Genomic DNA, 23536 nt, shown 5'->3' on the forward strand with positions numbered 1-23536 from the left:
GAGGGCAAAGCATTAAGCAGAAATATCCAAGATAGAGAAGGAAAGAGAGGACCACCAGACAGGATAAGCCAAAGACAGATCAACAACAGTCCAGGCAAGCATCAGAACACAAATACAAAACACGCTTGGAATCAGAAATAAGAAGAATATTGGGTTAATTCAGAAAAACTGAAGCACCTGCCTATTGTGAGGACAGTCCATGTGTGCTTCGGAGTGTGGAAATTCAGCAGATCCTCTTCTTTTCAGCTGGAGTAAAAAATAGGCTACTAAAAGCACAGATTTCTATTACAAGGAGGCTCCTTGTCCTATAATGTGTCATTTGGGGTCAACACGTATCCTTTGTGCAAAGAGACTTCCAACTTGTTCTTTAGCTGCAGTTTGATCCTTTCACCACGGCCACCAGGACAAATTCTTTGGAGAATCCAGTTGATTTGTATCCCTCCCATCACGCAAAGCAAACCTGTCAGATACGGCCACAGGAGTGTTCGCTGGATGGCACATGGATATGAAGTAGGAGTAGTGGGGAGAAGACTGGCACTTCATCTGAGGCTCCCCTGGCTGGTACCCTATGGTCTTAGCACAACCCCGGGGGAACACCAGCTTCTGATGTCACCTACAGTAGGATGAGGCATGCTCTGACCTTTGCTAGGAACTGGACAGATGCCTGGATGATGGTAGGATAAGGGACCTGAGGGCAAGAGACGGCCTATCCATCTCCCTCCCGACTGTACTGAACCTCCATTAGGCAGGCTCCAGCCTCTGCACTGATGGCAGAATCATTCTCCCAAGATCTGGAACAATGAAACTTTCCCCCTGGGGTGGCTGTTTGTGCTCCTCTTCCCTCTTCCGCTCCCAGCAGATGCAGGTCTGGATCTCAGGTTAAAATTCCACTGAACTGCGAAGGAGTGGGAAAGCAGATTTATATCCTGCATATTATTTCCGCCAGCACTCCCCCAAGTGTATATAAAACATTACTGTAATTCTGTCCTAGGGTTCTGTTGGTATTAACAAATCACTTGAATTTTGCCCTAAGTAATTAAAATTACGAGTACCTTTTATTGCAGTTACAGGCAGGAGACAAATGCAGCTGGGGCCTTGTTATTCAGATACGTATAATAATTCAGGCAGCAGCATATATTTCTTCAACTGCTTTTCTTTCACAGAACAGTCTAAAGCCTTCAGCAATGCAATACACAGTTCCTCAAAGCTTCAAAACATAAATCTAGGTCCCATACCACCTAATGGAAATAAATAGCACAAATGCCAAGGAATTTTTTTCTGATTAACTATGTATAAAACACCTTGCAAGTAACTTATAGCTGTTTCATGTAGTAACTCACTGAAAAGAAATAACTCTTCAGTGTCAATTTAAACCTGGCTTGGATATTAGCATTTCCAGTGCAAAATGTAAAACAAACTGAGTATTGCTCATGGAGACCTAAAAAATAAAGCTTTAGACTGAGTCCAGGCTCTCTGGCTCTTTCAGACACCTCCAGGAATAAGCCAGCACTTCATCAGAAGTAAACACAAGACTTGCTGTTTGCTTTGTCTTTCCCCCACTAATGGCATTTCTCCAGGACTGACTTTCTAGAGAGGATTAAAACAACAACAACAAATGCATAAAGAAGGGAAAATCAGTAAGCAAATGCATTTATAGGAGGCTGGAAGGTTATAAGGCCTCTCAAGCCCTATTTGCTGAAGCCTTTAATCACTGTATAGGGCATAGTTAGTGCATTTAAAGGAACTTTAGAAACTCTACTTGAAAAAAACATATATAGTCCCCAGGCACAAGATTATATATGGGAATTGAGATGCTTTTCTTGGTTTCTTTTTCCCATCAAAAAGCTTATCTTGTGCTCTTTTCCAGGTTGTTCGGATGAACAAGGGATGTTGCGAGTAGAGAAGCAGAATCATGCCCAGAGGGCTTGCGTGAGATAGATAAAAGAATCAAAACACAGTTTTAAATCTACAAGGAGCTAACACCACTGCATCACTAAGCTTGAGGTAAGTTCTTGCCAGTCAAACAGGAGGAAAGACACTTGGTTTTGTTAACCAGGAACTCAGAACCTTGTCATCCCATCATTTAAGAGCTACTCATAAAATCACTGTGTAAAATAAGGTCATAGAAGGCATATCTGTGGGAGACTTTTTTTTGAATGATACTTTTGTGTCTGACAAAGCAAACAGGGCATCAGCTGAAGATAAGAATCCAAAAGCAGAAGACAGGCAGAAGCATATAGAACTTATTAGCGCAATTAAGGCTACAGAAAGGGAGGACATGAAATACTAACAAGGCAAATGTTGGGAGTACCAGTTGGCTTTGCTGAGACAAATGCAACAGAGCTCAGTCCAAAACAGCATCCAAACAGATATTCACAGATATCCTGCATCCATTTCATTATTATAGGAGTGTAAAGATTTACTTGAAAATTACTTTAAAAAATAAGAATGTTTTTGCTGTCTGGACAGGATCCAGATGTGGAACCCTTAGGCCCATCTCTTTCCATTAACTGCTGAAGCACTACAGAGAAATCCCCCAAACTACAACTTTAACTTTTAGAGGAATACATTTAGATGAAATACGGACCTTGATTTCTATGTTTCAGTGTACGTAAAACAGCAATAGTAATAATACTCACTGCTTCATCTAAGTTAATGCTATATATTTTAAAGAGTTCTGAACCTGCTCTCTCTCCTCTGGCACTGTATAATATACATAAAGATAAGAAAATAAGCTGTTTGCACTTTAGTCAATCTATACCACCTACATTAAGCTTCACCCAATTTAACTGCTAGTTAATGTCTTATTGCTGCCTGAATCCCTGAGCAGCAGGATTGGTTTAAGTCCTTTTGCTTAAAAAGCAGCCGCCTTTATCTTGTAGAGGATCATACAACCACTCCAACAGATATTATTTCTCAATGAAGACAACACCTAGATAATGACATCCTATCTGATCATTGTAAGTACGTTAGCATTGAGCCAAGCTACATGTTTTTATCTCACTACATCCTTATCTCCCATATATCTTATCAAACATAACTTTGTCGTATTTTATTGCTAATCAGGGAGAATCTTAAACAATTCACCTTAAACAGTAGTGTCATCTGTTCATCACATGCTCTGATCATTGAATACCCCCAGAATTAGTGTTCAGCAGCTTGCATTTATTGAAAAAGCCTTTACCTGTGGCGTGGATATTCCATTTCCACCCAGCACTCCCTTGCTGGGTCATTGTATGCAAAGTGAAAAAACCCTGTATATTTTATTTCACAGCGATTTTTACCCCTCCTACTATTAATTGGATTTTTATTATTATGATTTTGGACAGAAAAAGAGTCTTTAACTGAAGAGACACCACGTCCTATTGCATTACCAGCAAAATGACTGCATTTCAGTGTGCAGAGCTGCATAACAAGTTCAGCCAGCCTGGTCTTACTTCCAGATAGTTTGTAGTTTCAAAATTGTTTTCTCTGCTTCAGGGGAAGTCACTCAAAGTCACCAAAGACCTTGTTGTAAATGTTAGTGTGATGTCACTATATACTGGCAACAACCAGGGTCATTACATTCTGCCTTTCCTATCTGTCTTTCATTCTTTTTACCCCATTCAGCATGAGGTTTAGGAAAGTGTTTTAATCTCCTGTGTTTTTTCTGTGTTTCACCTGCAGAAATTATGTTTTCTTTTTTATTTCCAGCCCAAAATAAGTACAATGCATCTGGTATGATGAAATTGCTATCCAAAATGACTGCCAATGACTACCTGATCAGTGCTGAGAGTTTTGGGTTTCTGGTTTTTTTTTAAATATTTGGAAAACTTTGGGGTGAAAGGCACTGAAAAACAAACAGAAATCATTACTGTTTCTCTTGTCACTTAGATACTAACATTCTGATATTCTCCTGCCTGCTCGTATACTGTGCACAAGCATTAACAAACTACTTTTAAAAAAGAGATTAACAGAAGAGTGGTACCCATGAATGTACCAAATGGGGGAAGGGAGGTTCTTTGCAACTCCACTGGGTGCAGAATGCCAAATACTCAAAAATTTGCCAGTAATAGGGGGGAATGCAAAACTATCTGCTGCTGGAATAGGACCATCTCAAAGAAGAAACAGATCATTTATAAAATGTTAATGACTACAGAAATTCCATAATTAGAATCACTGCTACTTCTGCTGCAGATAATACAGATGGATGAAAGGGAACAGAGAAGATCCTCCAGGCTTGCAGGAAAATTTTTTGCTGTTCAGCACTAAGGAAGATTATGAGAATCTAAAGCCTAAGAAAGAAAGAAGCTGAATAAGAAGGAGGAGTCAGAATACACCTGGATGTGAAAGGCAAAACAACTGTGGGTAATACATAAGTCTGTGTCAGAATGGTTTATTATTAATCTCAGCCAAGGGCCTATTTTATTGTGTTTTCATTTTTCTTTTCAGACTTTCCCTCCTCAGCATATATTTCAATGTGAAGGAGCCTTAGGGATTTGCCATGGATCCCAAGAATGACTTGAAGTGAGCCTCAGATTCACAAGAATAAAGGAAAGTGAGCATAGCACAAAATCATTTATATTATAATCACATAAATTAGCATATTGTAAGTCATCCACTTTTATCTCCCATGTCAGTAACGCGCCCTGATTCCTGATGATAGCCATATACATTAGCAAGCTGGATGTTTCATCAGCTGAAGCCAGGGCAATAGCAATGGGAGGACTGCTTTCAAATGTTACATCTTTTGATATATATGCGTTATGGGGTTTTCTGCTGTATTGCATAGTTTATAATTTCATGGACAGTATGCTTGCTGCTGACATTAACCCTCAGCATGTTTCAATTCCAGGCCTCCTACTATGGAAAAGTACCCAGGCACATAATCAAAATACCAAATAATGAAGCTTCAACTGACTTGAGCACGTCTTCAGAGCTCTGAATGGGCTTACAAAGTGATTTGCTGAGTGGGTTTAGGTAGATATTTAAAGCTAAGAATGTGCATTAGTGCTTTACTGATGCTGATTAGCCTCCCTCCCTCCATGTCATCTATTTGATTTAACCCTAGAGCACACGTTTCCCATTCTTTCAGTTGACGTTGTTGGGAGTACAGTGTAACTCCACCCAGAAAGTCCCATCTTCTCCCGAGTCCTACTGAACTTATGGTCTCAGTATATTTTTCATTGCAGGAGTCTCACAGGTTAGTTTTGCCCCATGTGAAAAATACTACTCTCAGTTTCACAGCTGCTGCATATCTGTTTTACTGGGTAAGTAATCAAGAACAATTCCCTTTTTTCTTGTTTTATGAGAAAATTCAAACAGGAGAAGTCTGAAACATGGTCCCTAAACCATTTTTTATTTTGCCTGCACTCACCTTGCTCTCTCCTATTTAACACTTCTCTAAATGAAACAATTCTGTCTTTCCATCGTCTCTTCACTCTGGAACTTCTCTATGACTCTGGTCTTTTCCCCACCTCATGTTTCTCCTACTCCTGCTGAAGATGGTCTGTGAAAGGTTGGCCAAAACTGGCCACAACAGCTAAATTTGATGTAATAAATTATGGATTTATAGTTATGGGGAATTATGCTACTTCAGTATGGAACCCAGAAAGACTCTCTGAGAAGAGTGTTTCTTTACATTTAGTGGTTTGACTTAATGTGATTAGTCCTGCCAATAACTCTGACAAAAGTCGGAGAAAGAAAAGAAGGAATTCAAAACACTAAGTCACATTTTAATGTTTTTAATGTTAAGAGAGATAGAGAGCTGGCTATGTGTTTTTCTTGTAAGCGTATTTGTGAGACCAAAATGCTGTACAGGTATTGCCTTTCATAATATGTAAATCACTTTTTCCTACAAAAAGGAGGAAACATTCACATTACAAATCATTTTGCCTCGGACAGAAAGAGACTGCAATGTAATTAGCAGGAGGATATGGCTGTTGTAAAAAGTCACCTCACCTATGAAGAGAGGCTTTGCACAGTCCAACCTAGACAGGCTTGAACAATATTACAAGCACATTCATTATATGCATTATAATGTCTCAAGCACATTTGCAGCCAACCCAGGCTGCAAATACAATACATTTCCCTAAATGGATTCATAAGAAAGTGGACGTCCTAGAATTGCTTTGACATATCATTTATATACATTGTCATCCTGACAACTCTTAAGTATTAGAGAAACTCCAACACAGAGATTGTGTGCAGAGAGCCCACAACTTTTTATAGTCTACAATGCTGGATCTGTTGATTAGCCCTTGGCTATAACAGCTAAGAGATGTCTCAGAAGAAGTTTAGAAGATGGCGAGAATATTTCACATATATCTTTGGTTTTACCTGATGTCTTCCTTTTTTAACATTCTTATTTATAACTATGTTTTCAGGTTTATGATCAAGAATGTAGCCTATTGCTTTGCTAGACAACCCTTGTTTTCATTCACTTTATGTCTGCCCACCCTTTCAATCTCATGAGACAGATGATACATTACTTTCTCAGAAGCAAAAGGTTCAAATAAAGCAGTACTACAGTCAGAGTCTGGATGCCTGCAAACTAAGACATGGCTTGGACTTCCAAACAACAGCACGTGAGGAAAGTGTGCACTGCTGTGGATGAACTGTTATATGTGGAAAACCATGTGGAAATAAATTACAAAAAATGTGCATGGGCACCTTACACTGTCTTTAGAAAACCTGTTTGTGACAGAGCACAGGTGTCCCCCAGCTCCCCAAGCCAAGCACGGGTACCCGGCACAGGCGCAAGCCTCTCGCGGGCATTCGGGGAGTGAGGAGAGGAGATGTGTGTGCTCGGGCACCTGGGAGTTCTGTAAGCACAAGGCCTTGCTCAGCCATCCTGGGTGAAGACCGGTATCTGCAGTCTGGTCTTAAGGGTGAGATCTAAATTCCACAGCAGCCAACAGAAAGGCTGCTGCTGCTATCTGTGGAAATATCATTCCTGGCTTAGGCGACTTTGGGTAACTCACCAAATGCTCAGTTGGTCTATTCCTACTGAAGTCCATGGAATTGTAGCAGAAGACAAAATGTCCCAGAGCAGGAAGCATTCGATGAAGTCACTATTTTTTCAGCAGTGAATTCGAACGTCGGGAGTGCTGGAAAGCGCAGAAGGTTTTCAGTGGAGGTTGAAAGAACCAGAGCAAGGGATTAAAGAGCCCAGGCTTGTCTCATCTGTGAACAGCTACCTGACACCTGATCTTCAGATAAAATAATGACATGGGAACTATATGAAAAATGTGTAGGTATTCAGAACATCATATTTATAACCTGTACATACGACATCTTAAAATGTATTGTAAAAAAATCTTCACATAGACACATTGTTTATAGAAAACTCACTGTCATTTTGCACAACTAGAAGGCAAGAGAGAGAAAATCCTGAAAAATTTATTCAAGTAACTCTAGTGATACAACATCTAGTTTTATTTGCTTCCTCACGATGTCCTTGCATTCATACATAACTGGTGCATGATAATGAACAAATAAGAGAAGATGATTATTAGAACCAATGACGTACTGTATAGTGATTTATTTTGCACTTAAGATATGGCCTATCTCAAATACTTCTCTTTGGTTTGATCCTCACCATAAAGGCAATAGAAACTGCTGCTCTGCCTTTTATAAAACGTCTTTGTCAAAGCACTAGAATTGGTCTGTAAGCCACCAAAATGCATTAGACTTTCATACAAAGCATGATAGGGCTTTTCCTCCTCACTCAGCCATTTTGGCTGGTTGTTACAATCACGTTGAGATTGTTCTGATTTGGCGCTCTCAGTTATGCCTTTTAGAGCTGAGACAAGACATTCTGCTTGCAGTATTACTAGCTGTATTTGCCATTTGCTGTGGTCAAGCGTCGCTGTTGTTAGCATGGAGCCACATAAGCAGAGACTCAGCGCAGAAAGGGCTACAATGCTGTGATGGGAGCGAATCCCTGACTGAAAGTGGGGGGAGGATGGTGCATGGAAAGAGTACTGGTAAGAGCATCACCTGTATTACTGTATGTTGTGTGTGCTGTCTTTGAATAACCCAAAACAAACAGAAAGCTGAGAGTTTGTTAGAATATGCATAGTGAATACTTCAGATATGTGATTTATAAATATGATACAGTCCTGGAAATGTAGTTACCATCAGTAACTAGCACAGTTATTATTTCACAAAAAGCAGTAACCATTCATACTTGAAGGAATGTGCTAATTAAGAAACACAGTGGGGAGAAAGAAAGGTCCCACTTGCTATATTTGCATTTTTTAACTTCAGAGCTTGGTGCCAGAGAAGAGGGTAAAAGGCTGCCTCACCACAGCCATTTGCTCATAAGCACAAAATTTACCTGCTGGTGGGCGATAGGACTGAGATGACAGATCGGAAGAGGAGAACCCATCCTAAAAGGAGGAACAGGGTAGATTCAAACTGTAGGAGAGCTCCCAAAGCAAATCAGAATGGCAAACTAAGTTGCTTATTCTGTTAGGTGGTTTTGGAGACCCACTCCATGGGCAGGGGATTGCTGCCAAAAGGACACCCTGGCTATCACTACCAAGTCCACACTCAGAGCCCCAGCTGCCATGCAGATGGGGTACTCTGACACTGCAGGCTGCTGTTTGCTTCTCTTTTTAGTTTTGTTTTCCATTATCCAGAGCACCACCCTTCACTAGAATAAACTTGTTGTTTGTATTTTAGGCTAGTATTTCAAACAGATTTGAGACAACCTAATGCCCCTTGGTTTTCCTACTTCCTGGGTAGTCAGGAATCCAAACCAAGAGGGGTGTGCAGAAACCCCCCGTGTCTGCAGCCTTGTATCTATGAAGGGACCCACAGGCACTGAAGGTGCTTCTTGCCAAGCGTTAGGGAGAAATCAGCCCTGCCATATATTACCTACCACCTCACAGGCAAAAGTATGCAAGGAAGAGATCATTTACCACCTTGACCCTCAGATTAACAAAAATATCTTTGCATGGAAAGATACGTGTACTCCAGAAAGCTAGAAAAGGGGACAAACTTGTAAGGCTGGAAGACAAATGGGTAATCTCTCCTTACAAGAGCAGACAGCAGCAGAGTTTTGTTATCTCGAGCTGTTACAGGGTACATCAATTAGTTTGCAAGTAGGCCACATGGCAGCAAAGGGTAGAAACACTTCCATTGCTGACAGTATTAAAAACAGATCAAAAGATCATACTACAAATACCGTAAAGTGGGATTTGAGTTTTAGTTGTTCTGAAGAGCTGTTAGCAGTGGAAACTACCTCTCTACTGTCTCCCAAGACAATCTTTTCATGCAGTGAGTATGATCCAAAGGTAATTCGCATCAGTGGAAAAAACTCTTGGGTGAGATTTGTGTCTGCACTGAGGTGAAGATGACATGCTTTAGTCATGGGGGAAAGGATTTCATCCAGTGAACATCCAGTGAAAGAGTTACACCCAGTGAGCACTTCAGACAGGAATAACACATCTCCCTCCTCCTCCCCCCCTCCTCCTCCCCACCACTTGCTTGTCTCTCGGACGTAATCAGGAGCTTCTTCTGAAGATCTTGTGAACAAAGAGTTTTCTTAAGAGTGCACACTTGCAGTATGGTTCTCGGAAGCTTTCTCTTACAGGTATAAATAATCCAGGCTTGAGTGAGCTATAGAACTGATAACATTTACACTGAGGAAACAGTCTGAAAAGAGTAATATTGAACGTGCAGGCCCTCCTTCCACTCCTTAAACTAAGGACTAGTCATCCATCTTCATATTTTTTAAAATAAGGTATTTTTAGAAGCTATGTGAAGCAAAAGTAATTTTAGCAGCACCATTCATAAGTTTGACAGCTTTAATAAGGTAGGAAAAATAAGTAATGTGAAACAAATACATGGGAAAGGAATAAAACCCCAAAACTGCCTAATGACCAGCTAAAAATATATTTTGACTCATACTTTTCAAGGCCTAAGAAAATCAGAAAGATTTCAAGAAGAAGGTATTTCAACTGGGCTATGAAGTCTGTAGGATAAAAGCTATCAAACAGTGCCCTGGGTTATATTTGTGATATTTTGAATACACTGTGGTATCCTTCTCTGTCATCATTTGCTTAATTCTATAGTCACTCCCAAAACGCATGTGTTCATAAACCAAGTTCTGCTTTTAGGAATGAGTGCACTTGACTTTTAATTTCAGTGGCACCTGGGTGCAAATATATCCAACCCTCAATGTTTAATAAGTGTCCTTCATTTTGTTCCCCATCTTCAGGCCATGGTACACTGCAGAGTCCAGAATTCAAGTGCATCTCTAACTTTCCTTATCCAGTGTTACTGAGTCATAGCAAAGTGATTATTAAAATACACATTCTTGCCCTATTCCTCTTTCATTTCAGGTGAAAATGCCCATCTAAAGTTCTATTTGTCTTAGCTCTACAGAGCTGGCACAGCTTTAAGGGCGGCCATTTAAGATTGTCTTTTGCCTTGCACATCATCAACAATCCTTTCCAGGTAAGTTCCACTTAAAAAAATATTTAGTATGGGTAATTGTATCACAGGTAATTGTGTTAAAATCTTTCCTGCATAAGATCCCCAGTGACCTTATAGTTCAAAAGGAAAACAACAACATATTTTTCTTGTAAACTTACTGAGTATGAACTTAGTAGAGTTCTTAGAATACTTAGAACGGAGTTTCTCTCTCATATGTGTTTTGGGCTGGAACCTCTGCAGACCTTGCGGGGAAGATGCACAGACAGACTAACAGAAGCTGGCTCCCTTTTAGGCTTTCTGTATTTTGGAGAGGAGGGGGAAGGGGAAACTTTCACTGAGAAAGTGAATGATTTGTCCTGACATGTTCAAGTTCATGGAAACCCTAAAAAACAGTTATCTTAAGTTAAAGCTTTGCCCAGCAGTGTCAATCCCGCTCTTATTTTAAAATGTCCTTAAACAGTTAACCTACACTGACCTGGATTTTTAAAGATTGCCAACAAATCCTCAGACAGAATCAATGGTATGTCTCTTGGACATGCTGTATGATGTTAGCATGTACAGGATCTGAACCAGTTGGTCTCTCTCTCTCTCATCCTGCAAGGATGATGCAAAAGTTGCCTTACTACCAAAGGAAGGAGTTTCTTTTCCAGATGAAGAAGCTCACACATGAGAAATGCTGCTACACGTATCAGTCTTTCTGCTGCATAAGGATCCAACTTACTGAAATGTCACAAGACTCCCTGTCAAAAATACAAAGCTTATTTGTCAGTGATACCCTCCTACTCTGCTGCAGCCCACAAAATGCTTAAAATAACCAACCAAAGGTAAGCTTCAAAGCCTTCTGCCTTGAGCTTCAGTTTCAAACAAAGCAACTAAAATTTAAACAGAGGAAGTAAATGTTCTGTTCATGATTTCACCCTTCAACCAGAAATAAATATAAATCCCCTTATTCCTTAACTATTTCATGAAACTGTGAATCAAGTGAGTGTTCATAAAAGTGCAAAGTGTTTTTAAAAGTTACTGCGGTGGCATGATCTTCAGCATGAAACAGAGTGCTTGGGTGACCCTGCCATCTTCGGTCACTTTGTAAGTATGGGAAAGGTGTCAAAAAGTTCTCCAATGCATCTTTGTATTTTGTTTATAATACTACTAGGCAAGTTCTTAATACTGGAGGCTGTAAAATCCTGAACAATCTTCTACCATCAGCTACTGCCTTCAGCTATACTCAGCCTAACAGGCTTTACCTTCCAGTAACTAGACTGAGTCAAGAGAGAGACAAAGAAGCACCTACATGGCTGTCCATAACATGTAACTGTGTCACGCTGGCAGATCTACGCATTACGGTTCCCTGCGTCCTTTCTTTTGCCTGCCCTTTCTGGCTTTCATCCCTGCTTTTTGATCCACACACAGTGGAAACGGAGCTCCTGCTTAACTTTCCTCTGGATTGTCCCACGGCAGGTCATGGTCTGTCCTACGTGTCTGCTGGGTGACCCCTTTGTGCCTCAGCCTATGGCAAACGTGATTCCCCTTAATTTCTGTCCCATTTTTCTACCACATTTCTGTCCCTTAATTTCAAGTCAATGATTTTGCAGCTTGACCCTCTCTTCCTCCAATCCTTCCTAGGTTACAAAGGTCTGAAAAGCCACATTTCCTTTTACCTGAGCCATAAAGAGGCACTGCTGAATGTGCTGGAAGCACCCTGGGGTAGCAGATGTTAAAACTGAGATTATTAAATATTCTGGATATTGATCAGCACGAATGAATTTGAAGAGATGAGCTTCTAGGTGTTCTGTAAGTGACATGAGAAGAGTTAACTGCAGTTTGGGTAGCACAGAGGAACAATTTCAAAGAAAGAAACCCTGAAATGTCAAAGAACAGAGTTATCAAAACAGATCATTGTTAACAAATGGCTGTTTATTGCTAACACAAAGCAAGCGTATGATTTGAAGCTGGATTCTTTCTGTAAGTGTTTACTAGAGGAAAAGACAAAAAAAGGCATTTGTATCCTATCAGTTGTTCATAAAACTCACAACTGTTTCCATATGGCCCATACTACACTGTTTTACTTCAGCATATATGACTTCAAATTTTTGGTCTTTAACAATGATCCACTGAGTGAAACACTCTCTCAATATTAGTGTAGATACATCCTATTCCCTGTCTAATTTTTTAGAGGAAAATGAATTTGAGATAGTGACTGGAATAAACTTCACGCACTTGAAGTTCTCAGAATATCATGCATGTCTGGACAAAATTTACCATATCACAGTTGGTTTGTAAATCTATTGGTGATTATATTGCTTAGTTTGGGCTTGTCACCTCATTTTTCCTGTCTAAGTTCATGTGACTATCTGTGCATCTTTGGAAATGCCTTGGCACCTCTTTTGTGGTAGGAATTAAATCAGTAATACATAATGCACAGTAGCAAAACCACACTGCAGAACATGATCTCAGGAAAGCGCCGCAGAGAGGAGGGATTGAAGTTATTCAGACAACTCAAGGAAAATACCTTGAGACTGTTTTCAGGAAATGCTCTCCAGGACATTTCATCCATAACTAATTTCTGTTACTGTGGCTTTTTTCTGCATGTGTTCAAGCAGCTAAAAAATGGCCATCAAGTGCACATGCCAGCTGAAAGCCTCATTCCCTTGCTTCTGTGCAATGCAAAGGGTTATCAGTTTAGTATTTCTGAGAGCTAGGCTGTCTGCTCCCCTCTGCCAAATAGGGGGAGACTCAAAGGTAGGAAGAAATCTTTGCTGCTTACCTCAGCTTTCACTGGCAGTCATGCAGATATGACATTATGAAGCCACATATGCCAACATCCATTAAGTGTCTTTATTGTAAATAACTTTTTTTTCCTCTGGCAAGCAATCTCACTCCACTGGAAGTGCCACTAACGCATTAGTGTGTAATTGAAATAACATTTGCAATGCCATCTGAGAAAAGGCTTCATCTTGAAACTTATTAACAACCTAAGGATGAAACAAAACACTTAAACTATAATTTGAGGGGTAGGTAAATATCTAGCAGACTTTGATGGCAAGGCAGGTGCCAAGGAGCTTATCACCATTTGGTCTGTGTGAGAAATGAAAAAGCAAACTAGAGCAACCCTGCCTGGCTATGGTGAAATGCAAGCTAACGTAAGAAAAAAACCAGCTATCCACAGGGACAGCATGAGCTCTCAAATCTTCAAAACACACAGATTCAGAAGTTACAAATCGCGGCATTGCACAGGCGGAGCAGAAGGCTGGTTTCCTTCCAGGCAGGGTGCTGAGGGCGTGCTGACACCTCGGAGCAAGGGCAGGCTCGGCCGGTGCCAGGGACAGGGACAGGTCAGCCGTGCTAGCCCGGGTAACCGTGGCAGGGATGGGACAGCCGCGGTGGGTGCTTCTGCACAAGCTAGTGATGAGAGCAGGAGCCTCTGGGGATCCTGGTACGCAGGTTGATTGCTACTGTGTGCTAAAATCCATGTCCTCACAGCTAGTTGGAGCAAGCTGACAAAAGGAGCTAATATCACACTTTCATTTTATGCATGGACATGTCCCCTGTTTCTTCCAGCAGAGACTGTGGTATCGGAAAAATCTGGAGCTTGTTCCTTCCCTTGCCTTCCAAAAGGAATGGGAGGTACTGCCTGCCTCTCCTCTTCAGGCCCCAGTGAAGTGGAGAGGCTGCTACTACTCAGTACTGCCCCGGCGTCAGTGAGACCTCACCTACACGCCAGAGGCTTCGCTAGAACGATCACACTAGTCAGGACTGTGAAACAATATCTTGTCCATAAAGTATGCAACTTTACCAGAAAACGGCCCACTATAGCTGTCATACTGGCAGGAAAACCTTTTGCTGACCTACCTTACTTTGTTTCTGGATTACACTGTACAGGCAAACAACCCTTCCTGGTAAGAAGTAAATTTAGGAGGGTTGCACTCTGCCGGTGCAGCCAAAACCTTCTGTAGCAGAGACAAAGGCTGAGTTTGTCAACGCTTGCAAATGAAAGAGAGATCGAGACCTGTTTTTAAATTCCAAGTAAAAGAAGTTCATTCAAGCCAATGGTCACAGAATTGTGAACTGCCAAAGATGTAAATCTCCCAAAGCAGAGACAGTAGCAGGCACGACTGCTGGGGGGGCAGGATTTAGTCTTTAGTTATAGTAACAACTGAGGACTCCAGCTAAGATCAGTCTGACATGACAGTGAGGTGGGGGCAAATATATTGAGGCTGGTGTCAAGACAACCAGACAAAAGCTTTCTGAGGTGAAATGTTTTCTGCATCTCAATATTCCAGGTGTTTCATGCAACCACAAACCAAATGCACTCAAAATTTGCAACTCGTACAGCAGTTCCAGAACTTGCTTCAGGTTGAAAAACCAGAGTTCGCAATGACCTCAGGCCTTAGGGCCTCTTCTCAGCTGTTCTTCAAAAATTATGAGCACCAGGGAGAGCTAAATCCTATTACACAGCAGGTGACATCAAATGTTTGAGATCTTATGCGGTTTTCTACATTATTAATTTTCTACCTCATGGCAGTGTGCTCCTATTATTTTTGCCTCCCACTCTTGTTCTGTGATGAAAGCCCTGCAGTAAAAATCCAGGTTAATTCCTTTTATTTTTCTCCCTCCTGCTGCTGTTCTATCTGTGTAGAGCTGCTGCAGGAAAGAAAAACTGTAGCAGAACAGCCTAATAAAAACATTGCTCTACCCCTTGTAATATTAATATTGACAGAATTTCACAGCTCCCTGTCTCAGACAGTAAAGAAAACAGCTCTTAATTTTCATGTTCCAAGTATTATTTTCCCATCGTCATGGGGTAGCAGAAAATCAAAACCACCCACCACCTCCTGCACAAAAGCCACCCCCGGAGCTGCACAAAGAACACCGTCATCTTCCAGTGGCTTCAGTGATCCAGTTTTCCTGATTTTTTTTTTTTTTTTTTGCTTTCTACATAGCTATTACTATCCAGTGCATGGCTAGAGAGAAAGCAAAATACCAGCTTCCACCTGCTCTGTGGTCAGAAGGGAAAGGTACAGTCATGTCTGTACAAATTCTTCTCCACTGCCGGATCTGCAAGCACAGAGCAGAAGGGGATGGGGCCAGAACCAGCCGCAACATGAAAAGAACAAACAAATCTGCGATCCCTTCTTTTTGCCTTGTCCAGACACAATAATGTTACTTAGTCATGTATTTTATAACATAGAACCAAGAGTGAGTGTCCTTTGTAGCTAACACCAGAGATTTGTATGATTAGCAATGGATGGATTGCTAACAATTCAAGTAAGCACCTAAAAATGTCAACCCCTATTACAACCTTCGAGCTGCATGCACTACGATTGAGATTTAGGGGACTATATTACTATATTGCCCTCTAGTGTCCACAAACAAGAGAGAGAATATCCTATTCCTGCTTCATCTCAGCACTTCTCATCCAGCAGGGAAGTTTACAGCCTTACATGCTGCTGAAGAGCAAGCAAGGGGTTCACAGTATTATGTACCAGACATGCACTGCTCAGCCGTCATACGGTCACAGCCTTTGCAACTGCTGCATCAAGGTTATACTTTCATTAAATCAAGTAAAAACTAACAGAAACATGGTTGTTTTAGACCAGGCTGGCAGACCCAGCTTACTGCCATCTGTTCCCCTGCACTGGGAGAACAGCCAAGCCCCCACCGAAGCTGGCTGGGGCCATGCAGGTTGCTGAGACCTCAGGCTTTGCAGCAAGGTCTCTTAGTAGTCTAGGCATGCCTGGTTGTCTGCATGGGGACCTACAAGTGGATGTGAGAGCGTGCAACATCTGCCTCGGAGCAGCCAGTCCGTGAGGAATGTCCAATATAAAAGCACACAGCCCCATAACCAGCATTGCTTGTGTAACCTGTTGAGCTCAGAAACAGGTTACAAGCCACCCCTCCACATCCCTCTCCTGCACAGAGATGCCCTGGGGACACATCAGGCTCAAGCAGGAGCCTTTAGGTGATGTGTCCTGACTGACTGGGGTCTGGATGGAGGACCAAAAAGATGCCCCATAAAGGGGGAGGAGTGATATTTCCTCATAGACCCTAAGCTTTGGGGTGATGTGGAGGGAAGGGGGTCCTGATCTGTCTGCATGCAGGGTGACACTTACTCCTTGGAGGAAAGACATATATAACACTGAAGTTGAGCACGTGTGAACTTGGAGAGGTTACTAACACTGACTCCACACGGAAAAACCCCCAAACCTTCTCCTGCTCGTCCTCCTAGCATTCCCATTGCCTTGAAAGCAAAGATGCCCTCAGAAGAGAAGCGTAGTGACTACAACAGTAACACCTTGCAATGCTTTTATCTAAGCGTAGATATAGTACCGGATGTGCAGAAGCCCAGAGAGGTTAACCTGATGTGTTCAAGGTCACACACATGGCCACAAATAGATCCAGACCTCCTGGCTCCCAGGCCTGTGCTTAAACCACAACAGAGAGCCTTCCCCTCAGCAAATGTGCTGAGAAGTTGCACAACCTGAACCTACTGGTTACATTTCTTTCTGAAGTTCCTGACAGCAATCCATAACCGGATACTTCAAACTCAGCATTACAATTGCGATCTGCTGGTGGTGACACATGCACTGTCTTCGACTTTTGCAAATATGTCTGATGCCGTATCGGGTCTCTTTTAGACAAAAATCCAATCAATGATTAACAGCCGAGGTGCACCATATCCTCAGAGATCTTTAAGGATATACAGTGACTTTCAGTATTATCCATGAGACTTAAAATGTGTTACTTCAAGAACATTGTATTGCCACAAATAGTTTAGGTATTACTATTTATTGTAACTTCTGAGTTGACATAATCCTATTCACTTAACCACTTTTCATTTTCATCTTAAAAGGTGACAGCCAAAGTTTCCTGGTTTTTTTTTATGGGGTCCTCCCTTTAAGGCAGTCTGCTGAAGGAACGATTCTCACTCCCCTTACTGATTTTTCATTCACTCCAATTTTACAGACACACCCAAGAACTGAGCTGCAGCAGCACTTCTTAGTTGTCATGAGAAGACTATTTTGAACCTTGAAATCTATTATTTAAAATTGCCTCTTAATCCAAGTTCTTTATTCTGATTTCACAGAACTGTGTGAAAGGAATAATTCAAATTCCTTTTCTTTTCTTGTTCATTTGGAGTTGGGGGAGACCACATATGACTTGGGTTCTGGTCTACTGAACTGCTGAAAGGGGCTTGCTGTTAAGTTAGTAATAGGAAATGACCAAACCCCAGCAGAGGAATGAAAGAAAACAGCCTGTAGACGGAAGTTCTAACCAAGCCATCATTAGACTTGGCTTCCAAACTGACAGCAGGGACAGAGTTTTGGGGATAATTCAACAGCGTCACTGAATGAAATTCAGTTTTACAGTAGAAAATATGAAAATGTGTTTTACTTCTCAGTATATGAGTGTGCCACAGTATAAGCAGGGATGCTCTGCAGCTGCAGTGAAGAACAGAGATGGAAGGCTATTAAAATTGACTCTGCATGGTAGGCACTGGGCTGAGCCATGCCAGTACACACTCTGTATAGAGTACAAATGGTCTTTAGAAGGAAAATGTATTTCACCCTCTTTTCTTAATTTCTCTACCACTTATGCTGTCTTCTTTTCCTCTCACTTCAGGGGTTCTAACCTGTGAACCCCAATCGCCCTCCCATACAGGCGCAGACAGCCTCCCAAGGACAGGAGCTGCTTACACTGCAGCACGAACGTGTGCTCCTGCAATACCTTCACGCCCGAGAGCTTGTTGTTCAGGGCACAGCATCCTTGTTGAGCTAAAGTCAGCGCTGTAGCATGAGGGACCGAGAAGGACATGCAGAGGAAAATCTTAGTATTGGTGTCTTAGTATTTCACCTTCCCGTTGGGAAATGCTGTAAGATCAAGTAATTGCAACCCTAATGCTGATCTTGCTGAAAAGAATTTAGAATGGCTAAGTTCAAGGAACAAATTACAAAGGTTAGTTAACTAAACACAAGGTACCTTGAGGGCCAGATATTTAAAAGTCAGAAACCTGAAGGTACTGGTATGTATAGATTAGGAACTTCAGAAGCTGGTAATATGCCCAATTTCCACTGAAATTAATGGAAATCAAAGACACTTTGGTCGCCAAAACTCTATCAATAACAATAGGTGTCTCTCTGCATCTTCAGGTGCTTCACTAACTTTAAATGCCTGGCCTAAAATCCAGCTTTCAGCAGTTAGTTCCATGTGTTAGATGGATCAGGCACACAAAAGCTTTAAAAATGTTTTTACAAAAATAATTTTAAAAATTACAAAGAAAAACATTGTCAAATGTTCCTTGACTAATTCAGGAGCCGAAGATTCTTTTAAAGTAATAGCAACTGAAGGGCAAGGTTTTCAAGGGTACAAAGGGATAGACAGATGCTTACTGAATTAATAGAATTGGTTTTAATCCTATTAAAAAGGAAAATATCAACACAATTTGATTAATTTCATATAAGCACACATACTCCTCAAGCAGGAGGGGACTGTCGTAGGGCTAGTTATTCTTATAATATTTCCCAGCAATATTCTTCTTTTAAGCATTTTGTAGACAAATAGCCCATTGCTTCAATACCCTTGATATACCTGCTAAATGTATTCCAGAATCAGCTTTATTAGACACTGCTAATAGTCTAAATATTGACTTTCGTAATCCTCTTTAACAGTTGCTGCTTTCTACACTTGAATTGACATTCATCTCAGAACAGAGTATACCAATGACTACCCTGTTTAGAAATTATTTGGGTTATTTAAATCCTAGGATGTGTTACAAAAGATATAAAAACTGAAATGAAATGTAAAAGAGGAAACATTAAGCTTACTGGCAATATTTAGCTACGTGAAACATTCATAATTTATAAATATCCACATAGCTTCTCAGTTTCTTTCCCAATAAACATTTCAAATCAATTGTTTTATGCTTCATATATATCATCTCAACTGACTTGCTATAGATTGGATGCACATTTCCATAGACTTAAAATGCTTATTGCAAAATCATACTTAACTCATGAAAAAAGCTCCAAACACAGAAAACTTAAACCAAAAGAAATATAGAATTACTGAAGTAAAAGAAATGCTGATTTCACTTTGTAAGTGGATTGAAAGTTAATTACTTTTTATCTGAAAGCAACATGAAATTGCAACATGGACGACATTCTGCTCTTCAACAAAGCAGGAATAGTAAAAGCAGTATAAATTCCTTGCAGTATTCTCTACAAGACTGTGGTCCATATGCCCATGCATTTCTCAGCCTTGCCGCTGCTCGCCAGCATGGATGCCCCTGCCAGCCTGGGGAAGAGGCAAGCGGGGAAAGGAACAAACTGGGCTGGGAGGGGCGGTTGCTGCTCACTCCTTTCTGAACTGGAAGGCTTCTGGACAGACACTAGACAGCAACACATTTCTGGCCCATATCAACCTCCACTATATGCAACTCAGTCAAGTACTTTCTCATTTCAAACTGAAGGCATGAAGAAAAAGACAGAAACAAGCCCCGCAGTGCCAAAGAAACCAATTCTTGCCCTTTCCCCAGGCAGCTACCAAAGTAGCTCAGACAGTTTATGGTGCCGAGCAGCCAGCTGGCCGTGGCCAAGGAGGGTGTCTGTCCTTCACACTGGGCTCCGCTGGTGCAGGACTGGTCACGACACAGCCTTTCATCTTGTATTTTGTTCATAGACTTCATTATGATGGCAACCTTTTTTAACATTAAGAACTACTGTAGAAAACTTGTGTATCAAAACCTGTTTGAAGTAACAGGAACACATCAGTCAAATTCTGATCGTGGGTATTCTTTTATTATTTATTTTAAAACTCAAGTTTGTTCTTTGGACTCAAGCTTTTTCAAATCCATGAAGTTAATAATGTTAACCCATGTCAAGCTGAATTCTATGGAAAATAATTGGCTTAGAGAGCCATGTTGTCCATCATCTTTGGAAAAACAGGTTTGCCTCATACCCCCAAGATACGAAATTCTATTAAGACTCACATTTGCATTTTAAAAGTTTATCTATTTTATGCTTGTCACTTGTTGAGGATGGACTCTCATATCTCTAATTGGAAAATATTGCTGAAAAGTTACTTTTAAATTACCAAGGTTATAACACCAACAAGCCTTACATCTTTTTTCTGTTAATCAGAAACTATTGTACAAATGGAGTTCTGACTGCTGACAGTGTTCCCTTTGGACCACTACAAAAAACCTCCACATCTTTAAGGTGAAGGTCACATGCATAGGTATTGCTGCTGAACTAGCATAAAAACCATAACTCATTTGTTATAAATAATACTTTAAAAAAGATATCTTTAAAAGATACCTTTAAAGTGAGGCAAATGTGTTTTCTAAGAAGAAATTATCTTGGTTTATCTGGTTTCCAGGTAAAGCAAGTTTTCACAAATAATCATTTTTGAACTGTCTATGCCAACAATGGCATAGGATAAAATGCCCTTGGTAGTGTTTCTAGGTGGAATTATGGACAGATGACATCCTACCTTCTCTTCTACACATGCCAGTGGTGTGACTGTTGCATAAGCAGATCTTTATTTGCTCATTTCATTTTTGCACCTGGTGAGAGATTACCTATTGAATTACTAAACTAAAATTTACCTTTTCAATTCAACTGCTGAGCTGAGGGATAAATACCTACTTAGATGCTTGAATTCAAGCAGACAGGATCCCCCTCTGGAGCACTTTAGAGATTTCCATTCATTTGACAGGGAATGCAGATGCTTATTTTAGGAGGCTTTCTTCACTAGGCATCTAAAATTCAGATCCAAGCTAGATAGTCAGATGCAGAGTTGCAATACCTAGATGCAAGCTGGGTAGGCAGACTGGATCTTATCCCATGTGATTAACATTTTATGAAAGTGGGATGACCTTAAAGTGAAATCTCTCTCCCAGTGGTCTTTCTGCCTTCAAATATGGCCATTAAAATCCTGAACTATTTTTAGCATTTCTATATGATTTATTAAATATTAAAAATTTAAGTAGGTAAGGAAAATTACTGTGCATTGCTGTCAACCTGAAAAACAGCCTGATACGAAAAGTTTTGGAGTCTGGAATTCAGAGCTATATTTGGATCAGCACAAGCAAAGTAATGAGGCAACTTCATCCTGGAACTACAGACAGTAAAAGGAGGTCAAGAAGTATGAATGCCCAAATGAATGAAGGAGCAGACACTCTGAAGCTCAGAGAAAGAGAATGAAACAATTGCAAACCAAAAATTTTAGAATCATGGAATCACAGAATGGTTTGGGTTGGAAAGGACCTTGAAGACCATCTAGTTCCAACCCCCCTGCCATGGGCAGGGACACCTTCCCCTAGACCGGGTTGCTCAAAGCCCCATCCAACCTGGTCTTGAGCTGAAACTGGAAAGCAATTTTGAGCTGAAATTGGAAATCAATTAAATGATACAAACTTTGGATGAAACAGTCTCATCACTCAAGCATAAAATACCGTGACTGCAGTAAAAAATACACTAAACTTAAAAGCTAAAACAGCAAAATCAAAGGAAACACTTCACTATTAGTAAAACAATCTTTTCACTCAAGATAAAATTACATATGTTCTGCATGTTGCATAAAACGTTTTGGTTTTGCAACAAGAAATTACTGTATCAGAGGTTTTCAGCTGACCAGCTGCTATTAAGATGGTAGCAGATGACTAGATTGCTGTCCAGACCCCTGCTATACCCCAGCTAGTCCTTGTTCTGCAAAAGCTCTTCACAGCACTGTTCTAACATGCCCCACAAATCACAAGAGGTTGCACTTCGCATGCATTCCCATTTCTCTTTGATGTTGTGCTGAACACTTAGACTGAATTTATGCTCATGGGGTCACGGAAAGAAGGGCTATGCATCTTTAAAAAGGACGATTAAATGGTAGCATTGGTATCTGTATCTTATACCGTTAAAAAGTCCTTAAGATTTCAAATAAAATGAAGCAACGGAGTGCTGAAACATCTTCCAAAGCAATGGAAAGAAGTATTTGAAAGTCTCATTAATAACAATTGTTTAGAGTCAATCAGAGGTGTACAGTGCTTTGCAGACAGTTTTGTCAAGCAAAAGCTGTTATGCTACGAATACATCTGAATATGCTTGGCACTTGGCGGTGAGTTTAATCATGATAAATTGTGGGAGATGTAAAAATACAACTAATCACTCTGTGAGTATGAAGCATTACTCACCAGAAATTAATGCGTATTCTGGGAAGTAAATTAATTCCTGCTGTCCTTTCTGAAATACACATTATTAGCCTTACTAATTTTGAAGTGACTTTTCCAAGGTACAATATTCAAACACATAAAGTATTTGCTAGTTATTTCTCATAAAAATAGATGGAACATTTAAATATGGCATCAATTGTATCACTGAAATAATCTCCTATTGTTGGTAAACTTTTAAAACTAAAACTACATGGGAATGGCTTTCCAGAAAACGATTAGTTTTGTGGAAGTAAGTAATCACAATCTAAATTTCATTTTATTTTTACATCAGTCATCCTTTGGTTTGAGTGAAGTTTCCCTCCCAACCATGCTTTTCAAGGACAGCACTTGCTCTGGAAGCTTCCTCGGCTGCCTAACACTTCACGCACGTCTAGCAGCCCTTCACGTGCCTGCAGTGGAGACTGCAGAACAAGAGCACAGACGTTGCCTTGGTTTTTAAGATGCTTCAGAGGTCCTCCACTTCTGTATCTCCTAGTGCCCTGACACAGCTGAAGCCCCAGCAGCAAACCCCTGAGTAGTCCACAGCACTTAGGCCGTCAACAACACAAACTCATAGCTAAGTATGCAACAGGGTATAAAACCTGTCTTTGCACATGCAAACACACAAACACACCTGGCTGAGGGCAGAACAGAGTGGGTGCACAAGATGCCCACTCTCAGGGGGAAAATGTTTGGCTACCGTAGCGGTTACCTAACTAAGTCTGCTTTGTGAATACATCTAGGTGGCTTATCCCTCAGAGATCCTGATCCCTGGAGAATGAGCTCTTTAAGAGCTGTGAAAGACAGCTCCACTGGAGCCAGAAGTAAAAGAATAATGAGAGCAGTTTGACCTAAGACAAGCCTTCGAAATGTGATGTGATGTGGGGAAGGGAGTATCTATATATTTGGGGG

General features: G+C 40.8%; 1 protein-coding gene across 1 annotated transcript in view; it reads right to left on the reverse strand.

Annotated features, from left to right (window-relative positions):
* The window catches only part of SLC35F3 (solute carrier family 35 member F3), a 191558-nt gene that overhangs the window by 81410 nt on the left and 86612 nt on the right, over positions 1–23536 (reverse strand). The window lies entirely within an intron of this gene.

This window comes from Gymnogyps californianus, chromosome 3 (genome assembly GCF_018139145.2).
Source record: "Gymnogyps californianus isolate 813 chromosome 3, ASM1813914v2, whole genome shotgun sequence".
NCBI lineage: Eukaryota > Metazoa > Chordata > Aves > Accipitriformes > Cathartidae > Gymnogyps > Gymnogyps californianus.